Source organism: Aethalodelphis obliquidens, unplaced genomic scaffold (assembly GCF_003676395.1).
Source record: "Aethalodelphis obliquidens isolate GAN/ISIS:26980383/991018 unplaced genomic scaffold, ASM367639v1 scaffold68, whole genome shotgun sequence".
Classification (NCBI taxonomy): Eukaryota; Metazoa; Chordata; class Mammalia; order Artiodactyla; family Delphinidae; genus Aethalodelphis; species Aethalodelphis obliquidens.
Window position 1 is genome coordinate 2207110 of NW_020838012.1, and position 16250 is coordinate 2223359.

General features: G+C 36.2%; 1 pseudogene; it reads left to right on the forward strand.

Annotated features, from left to right (window-relative positions):
* Positions 1-15099, forward strand: part of LOC113611156 (isoleucine--tRNA ligase, mitochondrial-like) — a 101882-nt pseudogene extending 86783 nt beyond the window's left edge.
* Positions 15100-16250: the final 1151 nt, after the last annotated feature.

A 16250-nucleotide genomic window follows, 5' to 3' on the forward strand; every position in this document is an offset into this window, starting at 1 on the left:
CAACATTTGTCCTAAGGTTCTATCCGTCCCTTTTTTTTTTTCTAAATAAGAATTTTTAAATTCAATAACTTTATTATACTTTATTTTATTTTTACTGTATCTTCTTTCTTTCTGTCTTTTTTCCTTCTTGCCCTCCTTCCTTCCTTCCTCCCTCCCTCCCTCCCTCCTTTCTTTCCTTCTTGCCTTCTTTCCTTCTTTGCTTCTTTCTTTCTTTCTTCCTTCCTTCCTACTCTCCTTTCCTTCTTTCTTTCCTCATACTTCTACTAATTCCCCCTACTTTTTCTCCCTTTTATCCAGAGCCGTGTGGATGAAAAGCTCTTGGTGCTCCAGACAGGAGGCAGGGCTCTGCCTCTGAGGTAGGAGAGCCAACTTCAGGACACTGGTCAACAAGAGACCTCCCAGCTCCACATAATATCAAACGGCGAAAATCCCCCAGAGACCTCCATCTTAACACCAGCACCCAGCTTCACTCAACGACCAGCAAGCCACAGTGCTGGACAACCTGTGCCAAACAACTAGCAAAACAGGAACACAACCCCACCCATTAGCAGAGAGGCTGCCTAAAATCATAATATGGCCACAGACACCCCAAAACACACCACCAGATGTGAACCTGCCCACTAGAGAGACAAGATCCAGCCTCATCCACCACAACACAGGCACTAGTCCCCTCCACCAGGAAGCCTACACAACCCACTGAACCAACCTTAGCCACTGGAGACAGACATCAAAAACAGCAGAAACTATGAACCTGCAGCCTGCAAAAAGGAGACCCCAAACAGAGTAAGATAAGCAAAATGAGAAGACAGAAAAACACACAGCAGATAAAGGAGCAAGATAAAAATGCACCAGACCTAACAAATGAAGAGGAAATAGGCAGTCTACCTGAAAAAGAATTCAGAATAATGATAGTAAGGTTGATCCGAAATCTTGGAGATAGAATGGACAATAGAATGGACAAATTGCAAGAATCAGTTAACAAGGACCTAGAAGAACTAAAGATGAAGCAAGCAACGATGAACAACACAATAAATGAAATTAAAAGTACTCTAGATGGGATCAATAGCAGAATAACTGAGGCAGAAGAACGGATAAGTGACCTGGAAGATAAAATAGTGGAAATAACTACTGCAGAGCAGAATAAAGAAAAAAGAATGAAAAGAACTGAGGACAGTCTCAGAGACCTCTGGGACAACATTAAACGCACCAACATTCGAATTATAGGGGTTCCAGAAGAAGAAGAGAAAAAGAAAGGGACTGAGAAAATATTTGAAGAGATTATAGTTGAAAACTTCCCTAATATGGGAAAGGAAATAGTTAATCAAGTCCAGGAAGCACAGAGAGTCCCATACAGGATAAATACAAGGAGAAATATGCCAAGACACATATTAATCAAACTGTCAAAAATTAAATACAAAGAAAGCATATTAAAAGCACCAAGGGAAAAACAACAAATAACACATAAGGGAATCCCCATAAGGTTAACAGCTGATCTCTCAGCAGAAACCCTACAAGCCAGAAGGGAGTGGCAGGACATACTGAAAGTGATGAAGGAGAAAAACCTGCAGCCAAGACTACTCTACCCAGCAAGGATCTCATTCAGATTTGATGGAGAAATTAAAACCTTTACAGACAAGCAAAAGCTGAGAGAGTTCAGCACCACCAAACCAGCTTTACAACAAATGCTAAAGGATCTTCTCTAGGCAAGAAACACAAGAGAAGGAAAAGACCTATAATAACGAACCCAAAACAATTTAGAAAATGGGAATAGGAACATACATATCGATAATTACCTTAAATGTAAATGAACTAAATGCTCCCACCAAAAGACACAGATTAGCTGAATGGATACAAAATCAAGACCCTTATATATGCTGTCTACAAGAGACCCACTTCAGACCTAGAGACACATACAGACTGAAAGTAAGGGGATGGAAAAAGATACTCCATGCAAATGGAAACCAAAAGAAAGCTGGAGTAGCAATTCTCATATCAGACAAAATAGACTTTAAAATAAGGACTATTAAAAGAGACAAAGAAGGACACTACATAATGATCAAGGGATCGATCCAAGAAGAAGATATAACAATTGTAAATATTTATGCACCCAACATAGGAGCACCTCAATACATAAGGCAAATACTAACAGCCATAAAAGGGGAAATCGACAGTAACACATTCATAGTAGGGGACTTAAACACCCCACTTTCACCCATGGACAGATCATCCAAAATGAAAATAAATAAGGAAACACAAGCTTTAAATGATACATTAAACAAGATGGACTTAATTGATATTTATAGGACACTCCATCCAAAAACAACAGAATACACATTTTTCTCAAGTGCTCATGGAACATTCTCCAGGATAGATCATATCTTAGGTCACAAATCAAGCCTTGGTAAATTTAAGAAAATTGAAATTGTATCAAGTATCTTTTCTGACCACAACGCCATGAGACTAGACATCAATTACAGGAAAAGATCTGTAAAAAATACAAACACATGGAGGCTAAACAATACACTACTTAATAATGAAGTGATCACTGAAGAAATCAAAGAGGAAATCAAAAAATACCTAGAAACAAATGACAATGGAGACACAATGACCCAAACTTGTGGGATGCAGCAAAAGCAGTTCTAAGGGGGAAGTTTATAGCAATACAAGCCCACCTTAAGAAGCAGGAAACATCTCGAATAAACAACCTAACCTTGCACCTCAAGCAATTAGAGAAAGAAGAACAAAAAAACCCCAAAGCTAGCAGAAGGAAAGAAATCATAAAAATCAGATCAGAAATAAATGAAAAAGAAATGAAGGAAACAATAGCAAAGCTCAATAAAACTAAAAGCTGGTTCTTTGAGAAGATAAACAAAATAGATAAACCACTAGCCAGACTCATCAAGAAAAAAAGGGAGAAGACTCAAATCAATAGAATTAGAAATGAAAAAGGAGAGGTAACAACTGACACTGCAGAAATAAAAGAGATCATGAGAGATTACTACAAGCAACTCTATGCCTATAAAATGGACAATCTGGAAGAAATGGACAAATTCTTAGAAATGTACAACCTGCCAAGACTGAATCAGGAAGAAATAGAAAATATGAACAGACCAATCACAAGCACTGAAATTGAAACTGTGATTAAAAATCTTCCAACAAAGAAAAGCCCAGGACCAGATGGCTTCACAGGCGAATTCTATCAAACATTTAGAGAAGAGCTAACACCTATCCTTCTCAAACTCTTCCAAAATATAGCAGAGGGAGGAACACTCCCAAACTCCTTCTACGAGGCCACCATCACCTTGATACCAAAACCGGACAAGGATGTCACAAAGAAAGAAAACTACAGGCCAATATCACTGATGAACATAGATGCAAAAATCCTCAACAAAATGCTAGCAAACAGAATCCAACAGCACATTAAAAGGATCATACACCATGATCAAGTGGGGTTTATTCCAGGAATGCAAGGATTCTTCAATATACGCAAATCTATCAATGTGATAAACCATATTAACAAATTGAAGGAGAAAAACCATATGATCATCTCAATAGATGCAGAGAAAGCTTTTCACAAAATTCAACACCCATTTATGATAAAAACCCTGCAGAAAGTAGGCATAGAGGGAACATTCCTCAACATTATAAAGGCCATATATGACAAGACCACAGCAAACATCATCCTCAATGGTGACAAACTGAAAGCATTTCCACTAAGATCAGGAACAAGACAAGGTTGCCCACTCTCACCACTCTTATTCAACATAGTTTTGGAAGTTTTAGCCACAGCAATCAGAGAAGGAAAGGAAATAAAAGGAATCCAAATCGGAAAAGAAGAAGTAAAGCTGTCACTGTTTGCAGATGACATGATCCTATACATAGAGAATCCTAAAGATGCTACCAGAAAACTACTAGAGCTAATCAATGAATTTGGTAAAGTGGCAGGATACAAAATTAATTACAGAAATCTCTGGCATTCCTATATACTAATGATGAAAAATCTGAAAGGAAAACACTCCCGTTTACCATTGCAACAAAAAGAATAAAATATCTAGGAATAAACCTACCTAAGGAGATAAAAGACCTGTATGCAGAAAATTATAAGACACTGATGAAAGTAATTAAAGATGATACAAATAGATGGAGAGATATACCATGTTCTTGGATTGGAAGAATCAACATTGTGAAAATGACTCTACTACCCAAAGCAATCTATAGATTCAATGCAATCCCTATCAAACTACCACTGGCATTTTTCACAGAACTAGAACAAAAAATTTTGCAATTTGTATGGAAACACAAAAGACCCCGAATAGCCAAAGCAATCTTGAGAACGAAAGAAGGAACTGGAGGAATCAGGCTCCCTGACTTCAGACTATACTTCAAAGCTACAGTTATCAAGATGGTATGGTACTGGCACAAAAACAGAAAGATAGATCATGGAACAGGATAGAAAGCCCAGAGATAAACCCATGCACATATGGACACCTTATCTTTGATAAAGGTGGCAGTAATGTACAGTGGAGAAAGGACAGCCTCTTCAACAAGTGGTGCTGGGAAAACTGGACAGGTACATGTAAAAGTATGAGATTAGATCACTCCCTAACACCATACACAAAAATAAGCTCAAAATGGATTGAAGACCTAAATGTAAGGCCAGAAACTATCAAACTCTTAGAGGAAAACATAGGCAGAACACTCTATGACATAAATCACAGAAAGATCCTTTCTGACCCACCTCCTAGAGTAATGGAAATAAAAACAAATATAAACAAATGGGACCTAATGAAACTTCAAAGCTTTTGCACAGCAATGGAAACCATAAACAAGACCAAAAGACAACCCTCAGAATGGGAGAAAATATTTGCAAATGAAGCAACCGACAAAGGATTAATCTCCAAAATTTAGAAGCAGCTCATGCAACTCAATAACAAGAAAACAAACAACCCAATCCAAAAATGGGCAGTAGACCTAAATAGACATTTCTCCAAAGAAGATATACAGAGTGCCAACAAACACATGAAAGAATGCTCAACATCATTAATCATTAGAGAAATGCAAATCAAAACTACAATGAGATATCATCTCACACCAGTCAGAATGGCCATCATCAAAAAATCTAGAAACAATAAATGCTGGAGAGGGTGTGGAGAAAAGGGAACACTCTTGCACTGCTGGTGGGAATGTGAATTGGTTCAGCCACTATGGAGAACAGTATGGAGGTTCCTTAAAAAACTACAAATAGAACTACCATAGGACCCAGCAATCCCACTACTGGCCATATACCCTGAGAAAACCAAAATTCAAAAAGAGTCATGTACCAAAATGTTCATTGCAGCTCTATTTACAATAGCCCGGAGATGGAAACAACCTAAGTGCCCATCATCGGATGAATGGATAAAGAAGATGTGGCACATATATACAATGGAATATTACTCAGCCATAAAAAGAAACGAAATTGAGCTATTTGTAATGAGGTGGATAGACCTAGAGTCTGTCATACAGAGTGAAGTAAGTCAGAAAGAAAAAGACAAATACCGTATGCTAACACATATATATGGAATTTAAGAAAAAAAAATGTCATGAAGAACCTAGGGGTAAAGCAGGAATAAAGACGCAGACCTCCTAGAGAACGGACTTGAGGTTATGGGGAGGGGGAAGGGTGAGCTGTGACAGGGCGAGAGAGAGTCATGGGCATATACACACTAACAAACGTAGTAAGGTAGATAGCTAGTGGGAAGCAGTCGCATGGCACAGGGATATTGGCTCGGTGCTTTGTGACGGCCTGGAGGGGTGGGATGGGGAGGGTGGGAGGGAGGGAGACGCAAGAGGGAGGACATATGGGAACATATGTTCACTTTGTTATAAAGCAGAAACTAACACACCATTGTAAAGCAATTATACCCCAATAAAGATGTTTAAAAAAAAAATTGATACACCATTAGCCACACTCATCAAGAAAAAAAGGGTGAAAACTCAAATCAATAGAATTCGAAATGATAAAGGAGAACAGACACTACAGAAATATAAAGGATCATGAGAGATTACTGCAAGCAACTGTATACCAATAAAATGGACAGCATGGAGGAAATGGACACATTCTTAGAGAAGCACAGTCTTCCGAGACTGAACCAGGAAGAGATAGAAAATATAAACAGACCAATCACAAGCACTGAAATTGAGACTGTGGTTAAAACTCTTCCAACAAACAAAAGCCCAGGACCAGATGGCTTCACAGGGGAATTCTATCAAACATTTAGAGAATAAACTAACACTTATCCTTCTCAAACCCTTCCAAAATATAGCAGAGGGAGGAGCACCCCCAAACTCATTCTACAAGGCCACCAACACCTTGATATCAAAATGAAACGAAGAGGTCACAAAGAAAGGAAACAGACCAATATCACTGATGAACATAGATGCAAAAATCCTCAACAAAATACTAGCAAACAGAATCCAACAGCACATTAAAAGGATCATACACTTGATCAAGTGGGATTTATCCCAGGAATGCAAGGATTCTTCAATATATGCAAATCAATCAATGTGATACCCCATATTAACAAACTGAAGGATAAAAACAATATGATCATCTCGATAGATGCTGAAAAAGCTTTCCACAAAATTCAACACCATTTATGATCAAAACCTTACAGAAACTAGGCATAGAGGGAACTTATCTCATCATAATAAAGGCCATATATGGCAAATCCACAGTCTACATCATTCCCAATGGGGGAAAACTGAAACCATTTCCACTAAGATCAGGAGGAAGACAAGGTTACCCACTTTCACCACTATTATTCAGCATAGATTTGGAAGTCTTAGCCACAGCAATCAGAGAAGAAAAAGAAATAAAAGGAATCAAAATCGAAAAAGAAGAAGTAAAGCTGTCACTGTTTGCAGATGGCATGATACTATACACAAAGAATCCTAAAGATGCTACCAGAAAACTACTAGAGCTAATCAATGAATTTGCTAAAGTAACAGGATACAAAATTAATGCACAGAAAACCCTAGTATTCCTCTCCACTAATGAAGAAAAATTTGAAAAAAATCTTAAGAAAACACTCCCATTTACCATATCAACAAAAAGAATAAAATACCTAGGAGTAAACCTGCCTAAAGAGACAAAAGACCTGTATGCAGAAAACTATAAGACAGTGATGAAAGAAATTAAAGATGATACAAACAGATGGAGAGATATACCATGCTCTCAGATTGGAAGGATCAACATTGTGAAAATGACTATACTACCCAAAGCAGTCTACAGATTCAGTGCAATCCCTATGAAACTACCAATGGCATTTTTCACAGAACTTGAACAAACAATTTCACAATTTGTATGGAAACACAAAAGACCCCGAATAGCCAAAGCAATCCTGAGAAACAAAATGGAGCTGGAGGAATCAGACTCCTGACTTCAGACTATATTACAAAGCTACATTAATCAGAACAGTATGGTAGTGGCACAAAAACAGAAATATAGATCAATGGAAGAGGAGAGAAAACCCAGAGATAAACCCATGCACATATGGTCACCTTATCTTTGATAAAGGAGGCAAGTATATACAATGGAGAAAAGAATGCCTCTTTGATAAGTGCTGCTGGGAAAACTGGACAGGTACATGTAAAAGAATGAAATTAGAACACTCCCTAACACCATACACAAAAATAAAGTCAAAATGTATTAAAGACCTAAATGTAAGGTCAGACATTATAAAACTCTTAGAGGAAAACATAGGCAGAACACTCTATGAAATGAATCACAGCAAGATCCTTTTTGACCCACCTCCTAGAGAAATGGAAATAGAAACATAAATAAACAAATGGGACCTAATGAAACTTAAAAGCTTTTGCGCAGCAAAGGAAACCATAAACAAGATGAAAAGGCAACCCTCAGAATTGGAGAAAATATTTGCAAATGAAGCACGTGACAAAGGATTTATCTCCAAAATTTATAAGCAGCTAATGCACCTCAAAATATAAAAAAAAAAAAAAAAAAAAAACCCAATCCAGAAATGGGCAGAAGACCTAAAGTGACATTTCTCCAAAGAAGATATACAGATTGCCAACACACACATGAAAGAATGCTCAACATCACTTATTATTAGAAAAATGTGAATCAAAACTTCAATGACATATCACTTCACACCAGTCAGAATGGCCATCATCAAAAAATCTACAAACAGTAAATGCTGGAGAGGGTGTGGAGAAAAGGCAACCCTCTTGCACTGTTGGTGGGAATGTAAATTGATACAGCCACTATGGAGAACAGTACGGAGGTTCCTTAAAAAAACAGAAATAGAACTACCATACGACCCAAAAATCCCACTGCTGGGCATATACCCTTAGTAAACCATAGTTCAAAAAGAGTCATGGGGCTTCCCTGGTGGTGCAGTGGTTGAGAGTCCACCTGCCGATGCAGGGGACACGGGTTCATGCACTGGTCCAGGAAGATCTCACATGCTGTGGAGCGGCTAGGCCCATGAGCCAGGGCCGCTGTGCCTGCATGTTTGGAGCCTGTGTTCTGCAACGGGAGAGGCCACAACAGTGAGAGGTCCGCATACTGCAAAAAAAAAAAAAAAAAAAAAGATTCATGTACCACAATGTTCATTGCAGCTCTATTTACAATAGCCAGGACATGGAAGCAACCTAAATGTCCATCCACAGATGAATGGATAAAGAAGATGTGGCACATATATACAATGGAATATTACTCAGCCAGAAAAAGAAACAAAATTGAGTTTTTTGTAGTGAGGTGGCTGGACCTAGAGTCTGTTATACAGAGTGAAGTAAGTCAGAAAGCAAAAAACTTATACCATATGCTAACACGTTTATATGGAATCTAAAAAAAAAAAATGTTTATGAAGAACCAGTGGCAGGACAGGAATAAAAACTCAGATATAAGAGAATGGACTTGAGGACATGGGGAGGGGGAATCATAATCTGGGATGAAGTAAGAGAGTGGCATGGACCAATATATACTACAAACTGTAAAATAGATAGCTAGTGGGAAGCAGCTGTATAATCCAGGGAGATCAGCTGTGTGCTTTGTGACCACGTAGAGGGGTGACATATAGAGTTTTGGAGGGAGATGCAAGAGGGAGGTGATGGGGATATATGTATATGTATAGCTAATTCACTTTGTTATAAAGCAGAAGCTATCGTACCATTGTAAAGCAATTATACTCCAATAAAGATGTTAAAAAAAAAAAACAGAGATCAACTTTATTTTTTGATTGGCTTCTATATACCAGGTACAGTCACTTAATAGTTTTGAGACATTTCTCTATAACCATCTGTTCTCATCAATATATAATGGGGTTTTAACAAAAGACACTGCTACATCTCTGTCAGGGCCCCACTTTACAGAAAGGTAGGTGTAGAAGCACTCAGTATAAAAGCCTGCTTTTGCCAGTTTTACTATTATTTTACAAGCTACACACAAGGCTATGGTTAGTATCATTATTCATAACTTATTTTCAGGACACAGGTGGAACTGGTATTAATTTATCATAATCTTATAAACAGTGTCTCTCTACTGGTTTTCATGTACCATGAAACTAAAAAATTCCCATTAAATAGTATTAGCTTAAGAGTATCCAATCCAAACTCATTCAAAAACATGTTCACTCATATAAATGAACTCATTTTTAGCCTCTCTTCACATTTTGTCTTTAAACTGCCTACTAATAGAAAAAAAAAAAAGAAAATATATTTAAATGTTTACAACTCTTATCTCTGTGAGATATATAACAGATTTCCTACAACAGATGTGTACTGCATTTCTAATTATAAAGTTTTCAATAAATGTTATTTTCAAATATTTTCTTTTGTGGTTTTTAAAGTATTTTAGAGATACCTTAAAAAAATCAATCACCCCATCTCTACTTTTGCTTTTGCTCTGTGTGTGTGTTTGCGTGTGTGTGTTTTCACATGTGTGTGTGGAGAGGGTTATGGAGAACCTTTGAAGAAATTAAAAATAAAAGATATAAAAAAAAATAATAAAAATAAAAGATGTAGAGAACTAGAGGCTGTGTATGTTGCCCCAAATTTAGTTTGTTTCAATTTTGTATTGCATGCTATTTCAGAAAAATTTATTACTTCCTTCCTTTACTCATTTAGTCATCAATTAACTCAGCAAATATTGAATGTTAACCATATGCTTGAGCCTGTCACAGACATTCTTAATTGTGAAGTCTCATTGTTTATCCTCAAGGGTCTAGTATCAGAAAGCTATATTTTGTAGAGATGAGTAAAATACAATTTGAAAAACAATTATTTAGTGAGACGGTAAATTATTAACTCTCAGGTCCCTGAAAAGCTTCATAAATCTGTTCAATCCTTCGTTACTGTGTGTTCAAATTACACACTCTATAACATTGATCTGGGTTTCAAAATAGATATTTACCCTGGTAAGTATGGTTTCTGCAGAAAGGATTGTTTTAGTTCACTAACTAGATCAATACTTTACATCAACTGACTGCCATTGTAATCCACATTTTATTTTCTCTGAGTTTGGTTATAGTATAGTATTCCATCAGATATTGTCCAAAAGAGAAGGAATTATCCATTGGTTATCTGGACTAGAGATGAGGGATTATGTCTTACTGATTTGATAGTATTTATGTTTTTATTACATATAATTTATATTGTCCAGTAGTGTCCTGCACATGTACAGGACACAATATTTATTAAATGAAGGATCATTTAGTATTATCATCTATATGATCTATTTTATTTCAATTTCTCATTAACACTATCAAGGATTAAAACATTCATACTTAGTCTTAGAATTGAAACTGGATGACACCCCATGCAATTTGGGTAGTTCACTGGTAAATTTTATAACACCAAAATTCAAATTATCATAACATGGAATTTGGAATTAGAGGACATTGATTTAAGTCCTAAGTCTTCAGTGTCTGAACTTGGATAAGTCATTTTACTTCTCTTAAACTGAATTTTATCACTTTAAAAATGGAGCTAATAATATTTATTTCAGTTGTGATGAGAATTCTAAAAAGATGAAATGTATAAGTAGGCACATTTTAAATTGCAAACCACTACACATTTATTATGGATAAAAGTCATATTATATCACTCTTTGGAATGACAGTCCACTAAAAGCATGTTGTAGAAATGAGATTACTAGGTAATGGTGGGAAACAGAGGTGGACAAGGGGAGAGAAAAGAGAAGATAATATATAAAGACAAACTCTGTCTACTCCTTAATTATGCTGTGGTTTGCATTTGACCGATTCTTCCTCACAATAAGATTTCTTAAAACTTCCTTCTAACTCTGAGAAACAATATTGCTTACCCTAATATTAAACAAGCTAATGAATTATTTGATTTTTAAACTGTAAATGTGAGTTTGAATTAATAAATTACGAAGACTCATTTTGGAGCTATCAGGTTGATACTGTATTAATATCAGGTTGTACTGTACTGATATCAGGTTGATACATATTGGATGAATTTAGCTCAACTTGACCTATCGTTTTTGGTAGTGAGTTCATAATGAAAAAAAAAATGTGAGAAACAAGTCAATGTGAGCAAAGATAGCAAAAACAAAAAGATCAAAACTAGTAAATAATTATCTACACTGTATAAAATATTTAAAATACATAGATGGATTAGAAATACAAGGAAAAACAATGGCAAGACAAACATTTTTAAATGACAGAAATAGAGAATGGCATGAAAAGTTTAATAACTAAAAATTAAAAGCACAGACATTCATTTCCACTTCCATCCATAACCAAGCCACCAGCCCTTTGGTAGAAACACCTTAAAAGAGGAGACAATGGAATTAACAGACACGAATTTCAAAGAGCTATTAGAAATATATTCAAAACTCTGAATGAAATATAAACAAAATATTTAAAATAAAGTCATAAAAAGAAAGTATAAAAGACTTAGTGAGAAAAAATAAAATATCTGAAACGAAAACGTCACCACAGGCTCTTTCTGTGCTCTGTGCACACGCATTCCCGGTGGGTGCCACAGAGTTTCTCTGGGGCCCAGATGGCAGGAGCTGAGCATCAGGTGCTGGAGTGGAGGCCTGAGTGTCCCGTTGTGCCTTTTGAGATGGGCCCTTGGGAGCCAGGCACGCAGGGAATCTGTGGGGCCACCCTGCCTTTCCTGTCACCTGGGAAGGTGAGGAACCAAGATAAGGTGTCTGTCATGGTTAGTCACCGGAGGCAGTGGCCAGCTGCCTAACCTGAATAGAGGCAAATAGGACAACATGGAGCTGCTGTTGTAGATCCCCTTTTGCCTTGAAGTTGCTGGGCCACCAGCAGCCCAACACAGACATGGAGATCTAGCAGATTTTATTGGCTGAAAATGTAAGTGAAGAAACTTCTAGAAATGTAGATTTTCATAACTTCACGGCAAAGAGAAAGAAACGACAGAATTTTGTCTTCATGACGGATCTCCTTATGCAAATGGTGACCTTCATGTAGGACATGCTTTAAATAAGATTTTGAAAGACATGACCGGCTTATACCTTATGATGACAGTTTCCAAAGTACGTTTTGTGTCATGATGATATTGTAATGGGTTACTCATTGAAGTAAAAGTATTACCAGAACTTGGTGAAAAAGTTCAGAATCTTTCATCCGTGAAATTAGAAAGTTCATTTGGTAAAGCAGCCAATGAGAAACAGAAATCGACATTTAGTCTTTGAATAGTAATGGCAGATTGCAATAATTGCTACTCTACATTTGATAGAAAATATGAAGCCAAACAATTGAGAATTTTCTAATAAGTGTTTGATAACAGCTTGGTTTATTGATTTTACAAAACCTGTGTTTTGGTTTCCCTGGTCAAGGACTGCTTAGGTTCTGCTTCAGCAGAACTTGAATAAAATCCTGAGTGTGTCAGTTGTTCTATACATTTAAAATTCTCTCACTTGAAACTTTCTAAGTTGACATCCCTTATAGATAGTTTATCTTCTGTTAGCTTTTTTAGTCTGAACCACACAGTCTTGGACTTTTCCAACCAGTTGCATTGTTTTCTATGTGCCCAAATCCAAGTACACTATTGAGAAATGTTCCAGTTCTGGAAATATCTATATATTTCCTGCAGATAAAGTAACACCTGTTGCTTCTACTTTGGAAACAATATTTGAAGTTATTTCAATATTTTCAAGTATAACTTTGAAAAATGGTATTTGTACCCATCCTATATTTCCTGATAAAGCTCTCCTCTTTTATCTTCAAATTATATGACCATGACAAAATGAACAGGATTGGTTCACACAGTCCCAATTCATGATAAGGAAGATTACAGTGTAGATTTTCAACACAACCTGTTAGTGATATTTTCACTAGATGAGGATGACATTTTCACAGATGTTTCAGATCCTAAACTTCAAAGACTGTACTTAAAGAAGGAACTGCTGTGGTAATAAATGTGCTTCAGGCAGCAAAGCATTTGTTGAAAGAGGATAATTTGATATTTAGCTATCCTTATGACTGGAGGACTCAGAAACCAATGGTTACTCATGTCTGCAAGCAGTGGTTTGTAATATATTAAGACCACATGAATTTTACGACCACAGCCAAGTCCCATCTTTTAAAAAGGGGGAACCTCCTCCTAGATCAAGAGTGAATGCCATGGTCAAAATCATGGACACACAACTATAGTAGTATATATCAAGGCAAAGAGATTGAGGTGTTCAAATTCCTATGTTTTGTCATAATACACAAGATGAATTATTGATCAACATCCAAACCATTGAGCATATTATTGAACAAGTGGAACAACACAGCAGTGATATCTAACAGACTCCCTCCCCTGAGCAACTGCTTCCAAAAGAAGTTAAATCTCAGATTGGTGGTCCTGATACCTTAGAATATGTGCTAGGCCAGAATATTTTCTACATCTGGTTTAATAGATTTTCATGGCTTCATGTTCTTCCAGGTACTGACTAAAGAGCCAATTTGTACTTGAGAGGAAAAGTCCAGCTTGGTGGTTGGTTTCAGTCTTTTTTGATTAACATGTGTGACAGCAAGGAGAAAAGCACTTAGTAAGACAGTGGTTGTCAGGAATTAACCTTGGAGAAAGGGATAATAGATGTTTAAAACTTTGAGAATATCATTAATCATAATGTTGTCATCAGTGGAACACAAGATAAAAGCAGGGAGCCTCCCTACGGTACTGATATCCTCCTTTGGTGGTAGCTGAGTCTTGTGTCATCATTAAAGTGACAGTTGGTTCATCTGTTATTAATGCTGCCAGGGATGTTAGCAAGTTTAGGAATACCATGTGCTTTTTTTGCGGGGGAGGAGGTGGCCGGTTTCAGTACAGAACTGGTTTCAGTCCTGCTAAGGATATGTGTGTCATAGACCAGTATGCTACACTTAAGTGTAGGATTTTGCAAACAAGATTATTGAGTCATATAAACAATATGATCTTGGAAAAGTCGTTTGCCTATTACAAGCATTTTATGAACTCTTTTGTTTCAGTGTAATCAAAGTTAGGCTTTATTGTGAAAATGAAAATGATCTCAAATCAACTCAAATGAAGTCAAATCAAATCAACTTGTCAGACTGCATCAACTAAAATTTTGGATGTAATATTGTTTGTGCTTTCACTCTTTCTCATGGCTGAAGACATATTCTAGCACATACCTCATGTTAAAGAACTCAAGAGTGTTTTTCGTACTGAGTAGAATAGTACAACAAGGAACTGGAAGAAGCAAGATAGGTGGAAGCAGTAAAGAGTGCATGGGCAATGAGAGATTCATTTATTGGAAGCATCTCTGGCAAAAATGCAACAGAGTACAAAGCTATCACTGTGATAGAACTTGGTCTGCTTTTTGAGGTAGTAGAGTTGCAATGAACTGAGGAGACTTCTTGTACCCCTCAGCTGAAGGAATTAATGATGACTTCTCACACACCTTTACTCACTCAACAACCTTGAGCAATAAATGCAGATGTAATTGAGCTTAAAGGCACAATCCTAATTAGTTTAGAAAGTGGTGATATTTCTGAAGAGCTTTCATATAAAGTGGTTGTCATGCCAACTACCAAAGAAAAATACCCTCCTTGTTGGAAGTATACAGCTGCATCATCAGATAAACTCTGACCTTGTGTTCAGAAGTGAGAGGTTGAAAGTAGTACTTCACTTTGTTATTAACAGTTCTCTGAGCAAGAACACCCTGACAGTACTGACTAGGGGTTTAATGGACTGTTTATAATGGAAAGAAATTGAAGATTTAGATAACGAGTGAAAGAGTAAATAGTGGAGGATGGATATCAAATCACAATTATAAAAGAAGTATCTACTATAAATAGAGATAGAATAATGTGCATATATACATGTGAAAAAATATATATGTAGGTGTATTATATCATATATCCATATCATGGACTTATTCAGACATAGATATTGACTATCTTACATTCAAATGTGGCTGAGCTGAGAATATTTTATATTTTATAAATCTTTTTGACACAGTATTTAAAGTTCTATAGTGTCTGAAAATGAAGACACTCTGGAAAACTTAAAACAAATAAACAGATGATCTTAGTAGCAGGGAAATATGGTAGGAAAAAAGATCAGCAAGATTGGAGATACCATAATAGAAAATATCCAAATTAAAGCAGGAAAAAAGTGTTCACAAAAAAATATTAATTCTCCAATGCACATGCAGTATGGTTTTCCACAAAAGAGGAAGACAGAAAAATAATGGGAAAAATATGGCAGAAATTTTTCAAATTTGACAAAACTACGAATCAAAAAGCTGAACAAATTTCAGTAGGATAAACACAAAGAAAACCACAACAAGTCACATCATCATCAGACTACTGAAAACGAGATAAAGGAAATCTTTAAAAAAGAAAGAAAGGGAAATAATATAGAGGGGAATAAAATAAGAGTAATTGTGGGCATATGGTCAAAAATAATGTAAATCAGAAAAAGTAGAAGAGTATCTATGAAGTACTGGAAGAAAAAAGAAAAAAAGAATAAAAAACAAACCCAGTGAACCAAGAATTGTTTATCCAGCAAAAGTATAATTCAAAAATAGTAAGACATGTAGACAATTCAAATGAAAAAAGTAGACAAAATTAATCTCCCAAAGAACTTTATTACAAGAAATGTTAAAGATAGTGTTTTGGTGTGATTAATTAAAGACATAAATAGTAAATTTTGGAGCAACCACAAAATTGATTATGTAAATATCATCCCCCTGTACTTACTCTAAGTATATTAATCTTAAATAGTCTACATTTCAA